We start from the raw sequence: 17,102 nt of genomic DNA, 5'->3' as shown, positions 1-17,102 counted from the left end.
CAAGGCTTTCCAGCTTTGTTTCAAAATCGGACCCCCCATTGCCTCCATAAACAGCCTTTGAATATCCAGATACTTCTTGCTTGTGCAGGGAGCTAAGAGCTGCAGAAAAATATACAGACCATCATCCCCTGTGCTTCTTTCCTGTGTGTGCTGTGGGAGAAACTTCCTTCAGAGAGCTGGGCAGGTCAGATGGTTAGAGAAGCAGTGAATATAGATAAGGGAAGCGCTCTGGTCTCTCTGAGAGAGCTGAAGAGAAGGGAGTGTGACATTGCAAAGTGACGTGTAGTCTACGGTAGATGGTAGTCATCATGTGCGATAGAACTACTGGACTTCCTGTCTGGTGGAAAATCAGAAAGAAATAAGTTATGTGCTCAGATAAGATTACACTTGTACATTACAAAGCTATATAATGTGCAACTATATAAAGGTAGTTTAATTTGGCTGGAGTTCTCCTTTAACATGAAAACTTAATATAAACACTAGGCAATTTTATAAATACACATCCCCTTTAAGACCTGGTGGTTTAAATTAGGAGCGTGACAAAGTCCATGAATGATTTGCGGAGCTGTTATCTATTGGGCAATACCGGAAACACGTTGACTTATTTATGGTGCATTGACCCTCAATGGCCGGGCCAAGACTAACAGTAAATACTGTCTAATGATAAGCTGTCAGAGACCGCCGGGGTTTTATCACAATAACAACTTAATTCATTTAGAATGGATGATCTTACTTGTCTGGAGTGACATATATATATATATATGTGTATATATATATATATATATATATATATATATATATAGTTCCTATGCACTACAGTAGAACTGCATGCTAAAAAGGTCTTCCCTCACCGAGATGGCATCCATGACATACAAGTTTCCTGGATGGCTGAACATTGATCTGCTTGAAGAATGGAGGATATGAACGGACGCAGCGTCTTATCTAACAGAGGAGATTGAGGTAGGTGTCAGCACAACCTTCATTACTTTTCACCTATCGATCGCACAGGGAAGCAGGAGAGGTCCTGTTGTGCGTGGATCATCGTGAATGTAATGGGTTGCGTTGAGAATACAAACAAAACTGGGTAGAAAAAATATTTGTATAGAGATATCTGTCGGTGAACAGCAATATATATATTACACTGGTTATTTATAAATAAGAAGTATACTGTATATTAGAGCACTCATATCTGTCCATAAAGTGTCTAAAAGGATAACAAATTGAAAAGTGAATGTGACAAAATGGGCGTTTGTATGGTGTATTTACTGAGAGGGGTTTTCTTATAATTAAAGAATAAATAAATAAATAAATAAATAAATAGAACATTTCTATGAAGATGGCTAAAGGAAAGGTTAGTGAATACTGGTGCAGTTTTATCCCTACGATTTTTTAAAGAAAGTATTTTTCATGTTTTTACAAGTGTTTTTCAGTGTTTTTTCACTGAGGTTATGTGTAATCTTTTGCTATATATGTTTTTATGTATATGTATTGATTTTTTGATATAATACAATATATCAGGTTCAATCTTATATGCTTGTAAGGGCCGGTTTATTTGGGGAGTGGTAAGAGTAAACTTTTGGACTAAGTCCTGACTCCACCCCTCCCCTTCTAAGCCCCCATATATACCTGATTGTCAGTAGAGTATGATGTGCTAAGACGAAGGGCGTATGCCCGAAACGCGTCCATGCTTACTGATTGTTGTTTGCTGGCTGATATCCCGCTTGCATGCGGTTTTTTATGGGATCCAAATAAACAGAATTCGTCGACACCACTGGCTACCTTTTCTGTTTGTTAGTGAATACTATACTATTTAAATATGAATGTAATAAAAAAAAATTCTACCTCTGATGTCTAGAACAGTGGTCTTCAAACCGCAGCCCTCCAGATGTTGCAAAACTACAAGTTCCAGCATTCCCGGACAGCCGTTGGCTGTCAAGGAATGCTGGGAGTTGTAGTTTTGCAACATCTGGAGGGCTACGGTTTGATGATCACTTGTTTAGAGTTATGCATTGGGTGATAACCCTAGCTCCTAATGGTCCTGTGTATACTGTTCATTGACTTTCATTGACTCTCCACCTGGACGCTTTCCCTTTCAAGCACACAAAGTAAGCATTTTATTAACCAAGCATCATTTCCATTCCTTGCAGTGGTTTAGACTTTCCACATTGCCTGTGACTTTCTTGAAAGGGTAATGTACTTACTACTCCATTGGAATATTATTCATTCACTTAGAGGCACAACACTCTTAATGCTTACTGTGCTAAGAGGTACATCAATATAAAGATTACGGTCTCTAGAAGACGTACACAGCTTCATTTCTCTCCCGATTGGTGGACACAGTCTCTTGAACAGCCGAACAGCTGCAGAACACAGGTACAGACTTTTACTGAGGCCTTAAAGGGGTACTGAGGCCTTAAAGGATAGGGGATAAGATGCCTGATCACAGGGGTCCCGCCGTGGGGAACCCCGTGATCTTCCACGCCGCACCCTGTTAGAATCAGTCCCGGGAGCATGTTCGCTCCGGGTCTGATTACTGGCGATCACGGGGATGGAGCATAGTAACATCACAGCTCCGCCCCTGTGTGACATCACGCTCCGCCCCCTCAATGCAAGCCTATGGGAGGGGGCTGCTGTCATGCCCCCTCCCATAGGCTTGTATTGAGGGGGCGGAGCTGTGACGTCCCTATGCTCCGTCCTCGTGGTCGAGATGAACTCAGCCTGAGGACCTCCAGCGGTTCCAGAAGCCGCTAAAGGTGGGTTCTGCATGGTAGATCCCGGGGGTCCCCAGCAGCGGGACCCCAGCGATCTGACATCTTATCCCCTATTCTTTGGATAGGGGATAAGATGTCTAGGGGCGGAGTACCCCTTTAAGGATACACCCTGTGTACCTTGGTCTTAAGGACCCCGGGCGTACCTGTAAACCTGTGGGAATTTCGGTCCCCGCCGCGCGCCGGGCGGGGACCGGACCGCGGTGGCTGCTGATATCGATCAGCAGGCACCCTGTGCAAATGCCCAGGGGGGTCATCAGACCCCCCCATGTCGGCGGTTGGCGCAAATCGCAAGTGAATTCACATTTGCGATTTGCGCCGATTCCGGGTCATACGGTGACCCGGAATATAAGGGGGATCGCGGTTGTCTAAGACACCCACGATCCCCCTGAAGGGATAGGAGTGAGGTGGCAGAGGTGCCACCCCTCCTATCCCTGCTATTGATGGTCTAGATGCGACCACCAATAGCAGATCGGGGGCTGGGGGGTTAACTTTCGTTTTCCCCGTTCTGCCCACCCACAATAGGCAGGGCAGAATGGGGAACCGAAGGGGACCGGGCGCTGAAGATCCCCTTACCCGTCGGGGGAGGCTGCGGGACAGGATCGGCTGCAGTGATCGGCACGGGCGGCGATGTCGTGCGGCAGAAGAGGACGGCCCTCCAGATGTTGCAAAACTACAACTCTCAGCATGCCCAGACAGCTGTTTGGGCATGCTGGGACTTGGAGTTTTGCAACAGCTGGAGGTCTACAGTTTAGAGACCACTGCACAGTGATCTCTATACTGCCCTCTAGATCTTGCAAAACTAAAACTCCTAGCATGCCCATACAGCAGTTTGCTGTCTCTGCATGCTGGGATTTGTAGTTTTGCAAAATCTGGAGGTCCACAGTTTGGAGATCACAGTGCAGTGGTCTCTAACTGTAGACCTCCAGATGTTGCAAAACTGCAAATCCCAGCATGCCCAAACAGCAAACAGCTGTCTCGGCATGATGGGAGTTGTAGTTGCGTACCTCCAGCTATTGCATAACTTCATCTCCCAGCATCAGTACATGCTGGGAGTTGTAGTTTTGCAACAGCTGGAGGCACACTGGTTGGAAAATACTGAGTTAGGTAACAGAACCTAACTGAAGGTTTTCCAACCAGTGTGCCTCTAGCTGTGGCAAAACTACAACTCCCAGCAAGTATGGTCTGTTAGTGCATGCTGGGAGTTGTAGTTCTGAAACAGCTGGAGGTTTGTCCCCCCATGTGAATGTACAGGGTACATTCCCACGGGCAGGTTTACAGTAAGTTTCCTGCTTCAAGTATGAGCTGCGCAAATTTTTTTGCCGCAGCGCAAATTTCTAGTGGGAAGCTCACTGTAAACCTCTGCCAGTGCGAATGTACCCTAAAAACACTACACTACACTACCACAAAATAAAGGGTAAAACACTACATGTACACCCCCTTACACTGTCCCCCCCAATAAAAATGAAAAACGTATTGTACAGCAGTGTTTCCAAGATTGAGCCTCCAGCTGTTGCAAAACAACAACTCCCAGCATTTCCGGACAGCCACTGACTGTCCAGGCATGCAGGGAGTTTAGAAACAGCTGGAGGCACACTGTTTAGGAATCACTGGCATAGAATACCCCTATGTCCACCCCTATGCAACCCCTAATTTAGTCCTCAAATGCGCATGGCGCTCTCTCACTTCGGAGCCCTGTCGCATTTCAAGGAAACAGTTCAGGGCCACATATGGAGTATTTCCAAACTCGGGAGAAATTGCACTACAAATTTTGGGGGGCTTTTTCTCCTTTTACCCCTTATGAAAAGGAAAAGTTGGGGGCTACACCAGCCTGTTATTGTAGAAAAAATTAAAAATTTTACACTGACATGCTGGTGTTGGCCCATACTTTTTATTTTCACAAGTGTTAAAAGGAAAAAAAGACCCACAAAATTTGTAACGCAATATCTCCTGAGTACGGAAATACCCAAGATGTGGGCGTAAAAATGCTCTGCGGGCGCACAGCATGGCTCAGGAGTGAGAGCGCACTATGTACATTTGAAGCCTAAATTGGCGATTTGCACAGGGGTGGCTGATTTTACAGCGGTTCTGCCATAAACGCAAAAAAAGAAATACCGATATGTGACCCCATTTTGGAAACTACACCCCTCACGGAATGTAACAAGCGGTATAGCGAGCCTGAACACCCCACAGGTGCTTAACCCCTTAAGGACCAATGACGTACCGGTACGTCATTGGTCCTGCTCTTCTGATATAACGCGGGGTTACACAGTTACGCAAAAAAATTCCAAAGTCCAAAATAGTGCATTTTTGGTCACTTTTTATATCATTTAAAAATGAATAAAAAGTGATCAATAAGTCCTATCAATGCAAAAATGGTACCGTTAAAAACTTCAGATCACGGCGCAAAAAATGAGCCCTCATACCGCCCCATACACGGAAAAATAAAAAAGTTATAGGGGTCAGAAGATGACAATTTTAAACGTATTAATTTTCCTGCATGTAGTTATGATTTTTTCCAAAAGTCCGACAAAATCAAACCTATATAAGTAGGGTATCATTTTAATCGTATGGACCTACAGAATACATATCAGGTGTCATTTTTACCGAAAAATGTACTACGTAGAAACGGAAGCCCCCAAAAGTTACAAAACAGCGTTTTTTTTTCAATTTTGTCGCACAATGATTTTTTTTCCCGCTTCATTATAGATTTTTGGGCAAAATGACTGACGTCATTACAAAGTAGAATTGGTGGCGCAAAAAATAAGCCATCATATGGATTTTTAGGTGTAAATTTGAAAGAGTTATGATTTTTTAAAGGCAAGGAGCAAAAAACGAAAATGCAAAAACGGAAAAACCTCCGGTCCTTAAGGGGTTAATGAAAATTCTTTAAAGTTGGATGGAAAAATGAAAAAAAAATTCACTAAAATGCTGGTGTTACCCAAAATTTTTCATTTTCACACGGAAAAATAGGAAAAAAACAAAAAACAAAATTTGTAAACCCATTTCTTCTGAGTAAGAACATACACCAAATGCGGATGTAAAGTGCTCTGCTGGCGCACTACAATGCCCAGAAGAGAAGGAGCGCCATTGGGATTTTGAAGAGAACATTTGTCCGGAATTGAAGGCCGCGTGTGTTTACAAAGCCCCCATAGTGCCAGAACAATTTCCCCCCCCTCACATGTGACGCAATTTGGAAACTACACCCCTCACGTGAGCATTTACGCTCCACAGGTGTCTGACAGATTTTTGGAAAAGTAGTCCGTGAAAATGAAAAAAAATTTTTCATTTGCACAGCCCACTGTTCCAAAGATCTGTCAAATGCCAGTGGGGTGTGAATACTCACTGCACCCCTTATTAAATTCTGTGAGGGGTGTAGTTTCCAAAATGGGGTCACATGTGGGGGGGGGTCCATTGTTCTGGCACCACGGGGGGCTTTGTAAACGCCCGTATTCCCACCAAATTCTGTCTCCAAAAGATCAATGGCACTCCTCCTCTTCTGAGCATTGTAGTACGCCAGCAGAGCACTTGAAATCCACACATTTGGTATTTCCATACTCAAAAGAAATGGGGTTAAAAATTTTGGGGGTCATTTTCTCCTATTACCCCTTGTAAAAATGTAACATTTGGGGGAAAACCATCATTTTAGTGAAAACATTTTTTTTTTCATTTACACATCTGACTTTAACAAAAAAGTGGTCAAATACCTGTGAGGTGTTAAGCCTCACTGTACCCCTTGCTGCGTTCCTTGAGGGGTGTAGTTTCCAAAATAATATGCCATGTTGTTTTTTTTTTTTTGCGGTCCTGGCACCATAGGGGCTTCCTCCAAAAACCATTTCAGCAAAATTCGCTTTTCAATAGCCAAAGGTGACTCCTTCTCTTCTGAGCATTGTAGTGCACCAGCAGAGAACTTGACGTCCACACATGGGGTATTTCCATACTCAGAAGAGATGGGGTTAAACATTTTGGGGGGCATTTTGTCCTATTATCCCTTGTAAAAATTTTGAATTTTGGAGAAAACTAGCATTTTTGTGAAAAAAAAAATCATTTACACATCCAGTTTTAACAAAAAGTTGTGAATCACCTGTGGGGTGTTAAGGATCACGGGACCCCTTGTTACGTGCCTTGAAGGGTGTAGTTTCCAAAATAGCATGCCATGTGTTTTTTTTATGCTGTTCTGGCAGCATAGGGGCTTCCTAAATGCAACATGCCCCACAAAAACCATTTCAGAAAAACTCACTCTCCAAAATCCCACTGTTGCTCCTTCCCTTCTGAGCCCTTTACTGCACCCGGCGAACGCTTGACATACACATATGAGGTATTTTCTTACTCAAGAGAAATTGGATTATGCATTTTAGGAAGACTTCTGTCCTTTTGCCCCTTTTAAAAATTAAAAAACTGGGTCTACAAGAACATGCGAGTGTAAAAAATGAAGATTTTGAATTTTCTCCTTCAATTTGCTGTGAAACCCCTAAAGGCTTAACAAACCTTTTGGATGTCATTTTGAATACTTTGAGGGGTGCATTTTTTATAATGGGGTCATTTTTGGGGTATTTCTAATATGAAGACCCTTCAAAACCACTTCAAAACAGAACTGGTCCCTGAAAAATTTCGATTTTGAAAATTTTGTGAAAAATTGGAAAATTGCTTCTGAACTTTGAAGCCCTCTGATGTCTTCCAAAAGTAAAAACATGTAAACTCTATGATGCAAATAAAGTAGACATATTGTATATGTGAATCAATATATAATTTATTTGGTACGTCTAAGTATTGATGAATATTTACCACTATGTTAAAGTAGAATATGTCACGAAAAAACTATCTCGGAATCAAATTCATAATTAAAAGCATCCCAGAGATATTAATGCTTAAAGTGAGAATGATCAGATGTGCAAAAAATGCTCTGGTCCTTAAGGTGTAAATGGACTTGGTCCTTAAGGGGTTAAAGGAGGAGAGCTGAACACACATCTTCATTACATAATCTGTATAGGGTTGCACCCAGAGGCTTAACTTGTAGCTTCTGGGCCCCAATGCAAAATATATAACAGGGCCCCATGTCTGCCATGTGACACTTTTAATACTGGTATCTTCTTATGGGGCAGAGGTGCCTTGGCCACAGGAGCTGGCAAAATCACATAGTTAACTACAGGGGACACATAACAGGTATTGTGATGGCTTTGGGGCATTTTTATTTTTCTTAACTTCCCTGGAGCACCCCTTTAACAGAGCAGTGTTCAGTCTGAATGCCCCTAGTATGTAGACCCTGACTCCCTACATATTCAATTAAATATTCTCCCATTTCACATATAACTTTGTGAGGGGTAAACACGTCTCTACCACAAGGGCGCACATACCATAGAGGCAGACCATACGGCTGTCATAGGGCCCTTGGAGGGGGCCTGTCCTCTTTGGTTCCATTTCTTTTCTATTGGTAAAAACTATATATAACTCCTCTTTTTAGTTTTCTGAAATTAAATGGATGGGAGAATTGACCAATGGGTCTTGAAAAGCAAAGAGAAATACAAACTTGGCCTGTTTTGGCCTTTGCTATTCCCCCCAAGCTTTTATTTTTGCCATTGCCCTATCAGTTCACCCCTTACATGCCTAATCAATTTTCAGGTAGAATTCACACTGAATTTGAGGCATATTCTGAGGATTTCACCTGCTATCAGATTTTTTTAAGCATCAACAGAAGGATTTGTAGACAGATGTCATTATTCATTTTCCTCTGTTTACTACATGATTTATGTTGATCTTCCAAATCCTGCTTGTGATATTACCAATATCACAGAAACTTCTGGAACATGCAATCTGGCATTACCTTACTATGTGATTCTTGGCCAGGCTTCATAGAATATGTAAGTATGACCCATACACAGAGATGTTTACAAACAAGATGGTGGACAGAAGTTGGAGTTTACCCCACTGAAAAGTAAGTTAATAGAAAAAAATATTCTATTGAAAAGTTGGTTACTTTTTAATGTAATGTAGCAACCTGTTGGTCTCAACTAGCTCATTCCTGTCACTTTACTCTGGATCATGCTCCAACTGTGAAAACACATTATTATAGGACACTTTTCCAATGGATCCTTTACTGTACCCCAACCTGCACTGCAGTCATAATGTCTACTTTTTTAGGATATGATGGATCATTAAGACGGAAGAGAGTATTTACCATGATTACTATTTATTAGAATTCAGTCTCCTTCAGACAGAATCAATAAGATAAGTGAAGTCTGGGAATCCTGACAATGCTTGGAGGAGAACCATAAGTGATTTTGGCAGATTTTGCTCCTTTAGTCATACCTTAAGGTGTTATATAATAATTAGAGATGAGCGAATTGAAGTTGACAAACCAAATTTGTTACGAATTTCATGAAAAATTCGATTTGCAACGAATACGAATTTCGCCGCGATTCTATTGCACGAATCGCTTCATGAAACTCCATTTTACAGCGTTCCAGGCTATTGGGGACCTAAGATGGCGGATCCACATGTGAGTACATGGGGCAGGGGATTATGGGAGGGCGGGAAACAGCTGTGGGAATGAAGGTAGGCGGGCTGACCCTGAATCACATGTGAGATACAGCCTATCAGTGTTCACTGACCCCTGTGATGTCACAGCCCCTATATATTCGGTGGCCATCTTGCCTCTCTTCATTTCATCTATGCACTCAGATGGAGAGGACGGGACTGCGTGTGTGTGAATAGCTCATACCACAGCGTTACACTGCAACTGCTAGTCACATCAGCATTAGGGAAAGACAGGAGTGCAGAGCGCTGTGCTGTTACACTGAGAAGGATCATTGATAGCTAAACCTCCTATTCACGTTATTGAGCATTGCAGCAGAGAGGGGCAGATAGCTGTCAGCTGCCTCATACAGATCTCCAAGCTGCCTGAACTTTCTGAAGCATCTTATCTCCTCATTTTTCAGCCCAATTGAGTTTTTTTTGCTCCACAAATCTTCTGCTGCTCAGAATTGTGTGACAGAGTGCAATTTAGGGTTTAATCCCTGGATTTTTTTTGTGGTGCTGCACTGTTGGGTCCTGCTGCTGTTCAGAAATACGTGATTGTTCAGTGGACTGTAGTGCATTTGCACCATTTTGTACCTGTTAATCTGTCAAGGGGCTACATACTGTGCAAGTCCAAACAATACTATTCACCGGCTGTTTTTTTTAATTTTTTTATTAAACAGTTTTTTCTGCATATAGTTACGCATATATAACTGCCCTCATCAGTGCATACCGCATAGGTACATGCAAGTATTGTACCATTTGGTACCTGTTAAGCTGTCAAGGTGCTCCATACCGTCAAAGTCCAAACAATAGTATCCACGGGCTGGTGTATTACAAAAATACAGAGTTTTTTCTGCTAATAGGCCCTCATCAGTGCATACCGCATACGTACATCCAAGTATTGTACCATTTAGTACTTGTTAAGCTGTCAAGGTGCTCCATACCGTCAAAGTCCAAACAATAGTATCCACCGGCTGATGTTTTACAAAAATACAATTTTTTTTTCTGGTAATAGTTAGGCATATTACTGCCCTCATCAGTGCATACCGCATAGGTACATCCAAGTATTGTACCATTTAGTACCTGTTAAGCTGTCAAGGTGCTCCATACCGTCAAAGTCCAAACAATAGTATCCACCGGCTGGTGTATTACAAAAATACAGAGTTTTTTCTGCTAATAGGCCCTCATCAGTGCAGACCGCATAGGTACATCCAAGTATTATACCATTTAGTACCTGTTAAGCTGTCAAGGTGCTCCATACCATCGAAGTCCAAACAATAGTATCCACCGGCTGGTGTTTTAAAAAAATACAGTTTTTTTTGCTAATAGGCCCTCATCAGTGCATACCGCATAGGTACATCCAAGTATTGTACCATTTAGTACCTGTTAAGACGTCAAGGTGCTCCATACCATCAATGTCCAAACAATAGTATTCACCGGCTGGTGTTTTACAAAAATACTGATTTTTTTTCAGCTAATAGTTAGGCATATTACTGCCCTCAACAGTGCATACCGCATAGGTACATCCAAGTATTGTACCATTTAGTAGCTGTCAAGGTGCTCCAAACCGTCAAAGTCCAAACAATAGTATCCACCGGCTGGTGTTTTACAAAAATACAGAGTTTTTTCTGCTAACAGTTAGGCATATTACTGCCCTCATCAGTGCATACCGCATACGTACATCCAAGTATTGTGCCATCTAGTACCTGTTAATCTGTCAAGGGCCTACATACTGTTCATGGACAGCCGTAAGTAATCACCTGCTGCTGTTCTAGACAAATACTGTTTAAAGAGTACTGTAGCGCATTGTAATACCCTCATAAAGTATGTCAGGCAGAGAAGTGCTAGGACGTGCACAGAGGAGTGGCAGAGGCAGAGGCCTAAATACTTAAGGCAGAGTTGGCAGCAGACTTGGGGCGAGAGGCAGCAGGAGTCACAGCGAGAGGCCTGAGCTCCCGTTATGAGCCAGCGGTCATGTCTCCACCAGCAACCCATCTGCCGTCGTCGATTGGTTAACACGCTCATCCACATCATCACAAGTGACATCTGACACCCCCAGTCAACAGTCGGTGGGTTCCTCAGACACAACCCTCAGTTGGCATGGCCTGGGAGCAGTCCGTGTCCTCCCATTACCTTTGTCCTATGCTGTTCTCTCTCCTAAAGAAGTATCTTATGCTGTGGGTTCAGCTCCACTATTTACTGAGGACGATCCAATAGAGGACAGTCAGCAGCTACTGGACAGCCAAGAAGGGGAGGAGACATGAGCCGCTTGCTCCGCTAGGTGGCCAAGTAGTAATGCGGAGAGTGACGTGGGAGGCGGTGTTGCAAGTGTTCAGGGTCCTGAAGCAGACACTGTTGGGGAACCTGAGGAGGACATCAGTGACGAGCACACAACTGTTGATGATGATGAAGCCGATCGCAGCCGATGATGATGAAGCCGCCGAGTGCAGAAGGGGCTTCATCATCATCAGGAGAAGAGAGTTGCAGGTTGCCCTTGAGGCAGCAAGGTGGTAGCACGGTTGGCAGTCAGTGGAAATTCAGGAGACAAACGTGCCCGGGGGAGACCACCTGCTTCGCAGCAGCCTACCTTTCCGGAAGGTAATGGAACAGGGGTTCCTGGAGACGGCGCCAGTAGCAGTAAATTAGTGCGGACTGCGGGTGGAAAAATCAGCTACTCGGCGGTGTGGACGTTTTTCATAAGGCATCCGGAGGAGGTTCACATAGCCACATGCAAGATCTGTTGGCAGAAGGTGAAGCGTGGCCAGGTTCCCAATGTCGGCACCACGGCCCTGCGTCAACACATGCTTCGCCACCATAAAGCGGCCTGGGAGAACCGTGGCTCCGATGTAGTGGTCCAGCCTGCTGCATCACCCAGTGGCCATCTGCTCCCTCCTTCATCCAGCCAAGGCTCCACCACCTCAGCCAAAGGGAGCTGTGTGTCAAACCCTCCTTCTGTCGCTCCTGCTTCTCCCGCTTTTAGTCAGCCATTCCGCTAACAATCCATCGGCGAAGCCATGTCCAAGAGACAACAGTATGCGCCCACTCATCCAACGGCGCAGAAGGTTAATGTGCTCCTGTCCAAGTTGCTGGTGTTGCAGTCCCTCCCTTTTCAAGCGGTGGACTCTGCACCTTTCAGAGTATTGATGGCTTGTGCCGAGCCGAGGTGGAGAGTCCCAAGCCGTCATTTCTATGCGAAGAAGGCAGTACCAGCCCTGCATAAGTTTGTACAAGAGAAGGTGGGCCAGTCCTTGAGCCTGTCGGTGTGTTCAAAAGTGCACGGCAGCGCCGACGTGTGGAGCTGTAACTACGGGCCGGGTCAATTACTTGTCTTTTACGGCTCACTGGGTAAATGTGGTTCCTGCACAGCCACAACAGCAACTTGGACAGGTCACACCGCTTCCTCCTCCACGCTCTCGCTCCCAGGCAGTTGGTCCTGTTACAGTGTGCGACGCCGCCTCCTCATTCTCCACCGTGTCCTCGGCCTCCACTGCCTGGCTAAATCTCAGTGGCCCTTCATCGTACCATGTGTGTAGGGCACGGCGGTGTCAAGCTGTTTTTCACATGGTTTGTCTTGGCGAACTGAGTCACACAGGGGAGGAACTGCTAAAGTTCATTCGTAAAGAAATTCGAGTATGGCTTACTCCACGAAATCTGGAAATGGGAACCATGGTGACCGACAACTGGAAGAACATTGTGTCCGCGCTGCGACAAGGAATTGTGAAACATGCGCCCTGCATGGCACACGTGTTGAATCTGGTTGTCAAGCGCTTCCTCAAGTCTACACCCCATTTGCAAAACATCCTGAAAATGGCAAGGAAACTGTGCATGCACTTCAGCCACTCGTACACCGCCAAGCACACCTTCCTTGAGCTGCAGTGTCAGAACGGTATCCCACAACATAGTCTTATTTGTGACGTTGCCACACGTTGGAATTCCACCCTCCATATGTTGGACAGACTATGCGAACAAAGAAAAGCCATCATCGATTTCTTGATGATCCAAGCAGATAGGAGTACTCCCCTGTGTAACTTCAATGTGAACCAGTGGCAGTTCATACGTGACACCTGCCATTTGCTGAGGCCCTTTGAGGAAGCCAAATCATTTGTGAGTCGCCTGGATTACGCCATGAACAACGTAATTCCACTCCTACATTTCCTACAACAAATGAATGCCCTGTGAGGGCTGAACTGGAATAGGAGGATGATGAGGGGCAGAGCGGAGCACAGTTTAGGTTGGATGAGATGGCCGGTGTTTCTAGTCTTCGGACAGGAGAGGAGGAGCAGGAGCAGCCAGAGGAGCTGGAGGGTTATGAGGAAGTTGAGACAGAGGACCCAGACACACCATGGCAGTATGCACCATGGCAGTGGAGATGGAGGCAGGTAGTTCCTCCGAGTCACTGGGGCAAATCGCAGGGGACAACTATGCTGCCTAATCTGGGGGACATCTATGCTGCCTAATCTGGGGGACATCTATGCTGCCTAATCTGGGGGACAACTATGCTCCTAATCTGGTGGACATCTATGCTGTCTAATCTGGGGGACAACTATGCTCCTAATCTGGGGGACAACTATGCTCCTAATCTGGGGGACAACTATGCTCCTAAACTGGGGGACATCTATGATGCCTAATCTGGGGGACAAGTATTCTCCTAATCTAGGGGACAACTATGCTCCTAATCTGGGGGACATCTATGCTGCCTAATCTGGGGAACAACTATGCTCCTAATATGGGGGAAACTGATGCTTCTGGCCTTGGGCCTATAATTTTTTGAAGTTTAGCAGTAGCTAAATACATGCTTAATGCAAATTAGAGATGAGCGAACTTACAGTAAATTCGATTCGTCACGAACTTCTCGGCTCGGCAGTTGATGACTTTTCATGCAGAAATTAGTTCAGCTTTCAGGTGCTCCCGTGGGCTGGAAAAGGTGGATACAGTCCGTGACGAATCAAATTTACTGTAATTTCGCTCATCTTTAATGCAAATGTCAACATTGATCTTTAACCCCTTAAGGACCAAGGACGTACCGGTACGTCCTTGGTCCTGCTCCCGTGATATAACGCGGGGTTACACGGTAACCCCGCATCATATTAACGGCGGGCCCGGCGTCATAGTGAAGCCGGGACCCGCCGCTAATAGCGCGCAGCGCCGATCGCGGCGCCGCGCGCTATTAACCCTTTAGCCGCGCGCTCAGAGCTGAGCCACGCGGCTAAAAGTGAAAGTAAAAAGTGCCGGTTAACTCAGTGGGCTGTTCGGGATAGCCGCGGCGAAATCGCGGCATCCCGAACAGCTTACAGGACAGCGGGAGGGCCCCTACCTGCCTCCTCGCTGTCTGATCGCCGAATGACTGTTCAGTGCCTGAGATCCAGGCATGAGCAGTCAAGCGGCAGAATCATCGATCACTGGTTTCCTATGAGAAACCAGTGATCAATGATAAAGATCAGTGTGTGCAGTGTTATAGGTCCCTATGGGAGCGTTAACACTGCAAAAAAAAAAGTGAAAAAAAAAAGTGAATGAATATCATTTAACCCCTACCCTATTAAAAGTTTGAATCACCCCCCTTTTCCCATATAAAAAACACAGTGTAAATAAAAATAAAAATAAACATATATGGTATCACCGCGTGCAGAAATGTCCGAATTATAAAAATATATTGTTAATTAAACTGCTCGGTCAATGGCAGATGCGCAAAAAAATTCAATAAGACCTATCAATGCAAAAATGGTACCGTTAAAAACTTCAGATCACGGTGCAAAAATTGAGCCCTCATACCGCCCCTTACATGGAAAAATAAAAAAGTTATAGGGGTCAGAAGATGACAATTTTAAACGTATTAATTTTCCTGCATGTAGTTATGATTTTTTCCAGAAGTACGACAAAATCAAACCTATATAAGTAGGGTATCATTTTAATCGTATGGACCTACAGAATAAAGATAAGGTGTAATTTTTACCGAAAAATGTACTACGTAGAAACGGAAGCCCCCAAAAGTTACAAAACGGCGTTCTTTTTTCAATTTTGTCGCACAATGATTTTTATTTCCGTTTCACCGTAGATTTTTGGGCAAAATGACTGACGTCATTACAAAGTAGAATTGGTGGCGCAAAAAATAAGCAATCATATGGATTTTTAGGTGCAAAATTGAAAGAGTTATGATTTTTTAAAGGCAAGGAGCAAAAAAAGAAAATGCAAAAACGGAAAAAACCCCGGTCCTTAAGGGGTTAAATGTAAGGGGTTATGAAACCCTCTTGGGTACTCTCGAATGACTGCTACAGAATCATTCTGTGTCTTTCAGGAACTACTTGCCTCCCTGATGCCTCAGGCCTTGGGCCTATAATTTTTTGAAGTTTAGCAGTAGCTAAATACATGCTTAATGCAAATGTCAACATTGATCTTTAAATGTAAGGGGTTATGAAACCCTCTTGGGTACTGCAAATGACTGCTCCAGAATCATTCTGTGTCTTTCAGGAACTACTTGCCTCCCTGGCGCCTCAGGCCTTGGGCCTATAATTTTTTGAAGTTTAGCAGTAGCTAAATACATGCTTAATGCAAATGTCAATATTGATCTTTAAATGTAAGGGGTTAGGAAACCCTCTTGGGTACTGCGAATGACTGCTCTAGAATCATTCTGTGTCTTTCAGGAACTACTTGCCTCCCTGGTGCCTCAGGCCTTGGGCCTATAATTTTTTGAAGTTTAGCAGTAGCTAAATACATGCTTAATGCAAATTTCAACAATGATCGTTAAATTCTCGGCACTCTGCCAGGGCCTTCTCCTACCCCGCCGGGGCCGATCTGAGGACCTCACTAAACCATCCAATTGTTAGTAGAGACATGCGGTGTTTACAAGGGGCAGGGACTTAATGAACCCTAGCTTATGACCCGCACTTAGTTGTGATTCTTCTTTCCTGGCAAAAATTATCCCTATCGCCAACGGGAGTCGGGTGCAGAAGGGGCTTAATCATCATCAGGAGAAGAGAGTTGCAGGTTGCCCTTGAGTCAGCAAGGCGGTAGCATGGTTGGCAGTCAGTGTGGTGTGGCAGTAGTGGAAATTCAGGAGACAAACGTACCCGGGGGAGACCACCTGCTTCGAGGCAGCTTACCTTTCAGAGAGGTAGTGGGTTACCCGCACCTGTCGGTGAAAGATAGAGACACGCTAATCCGTTCAGTGGAGCGCTAGTGCGGCCCAGACATCTGAGGCCATAACACACCTGTTATTGCTCGATCTCGCAATTGATTGTGCAATGTAAGGGGTTATTAAAGCCTCTTGGGTACTGCTGAGGTCTACTCCTGACTGTTCCTGGTGCAATGTATCGGGTAATTAAACACTCTTGGGTAGTGTTATTTTTAAATTTACTGATAATATTATCAGTAATAAAATTGAATTTAGCAGAATGCTAACCGTTACACAATGGAACGATTGTTGCGTGTGATTTTTTAATGAAAATAAAAATAAAAAAATACGGAGAGGGATTAACTCTGCTTAATCATTCATGGCGAAAAAACTCCTTTAATGATCTGATCTTTTGAAGACAGATGCGCTTACACACATATGTCATAATAATTTTTTTTTTATTTCTAACAATGTGTGGTTTATTATTTTTGAGAAGAAAGTCTTTGGGTGGTCCACCGTCCTGCATTATAGAGTCTTCTGAACTGTTGGATTTGCGCTTGTTTTTACACAAAGGTATACATTTTTTTTTTTAATTAAACAATTTTGTTGATTTTGGGGGGATTGTGAAGCCCTGTGTGTACTGGTGCATCAGCCAACTCCAAGCTGTGTCCTTGAGCCAATATATGGGTTACTGATGCCGCTGTGATGGG

This window comes from Hyla sarda, chromosome 4 (genome assembly GCF_029499605.1).
Source record: "Hyla sarda isolate aHylSar1 chromosome 4, aHylSar1.hap1, whole genome shotgun sequence".
NCBI lineage: Eukaryota > Metazoa > Chordata > Amphibia > Anura > Hylidae > Hyla > Hyla sarda.
Note: the sequence above shows the minus strand (reverse complement) of the source record.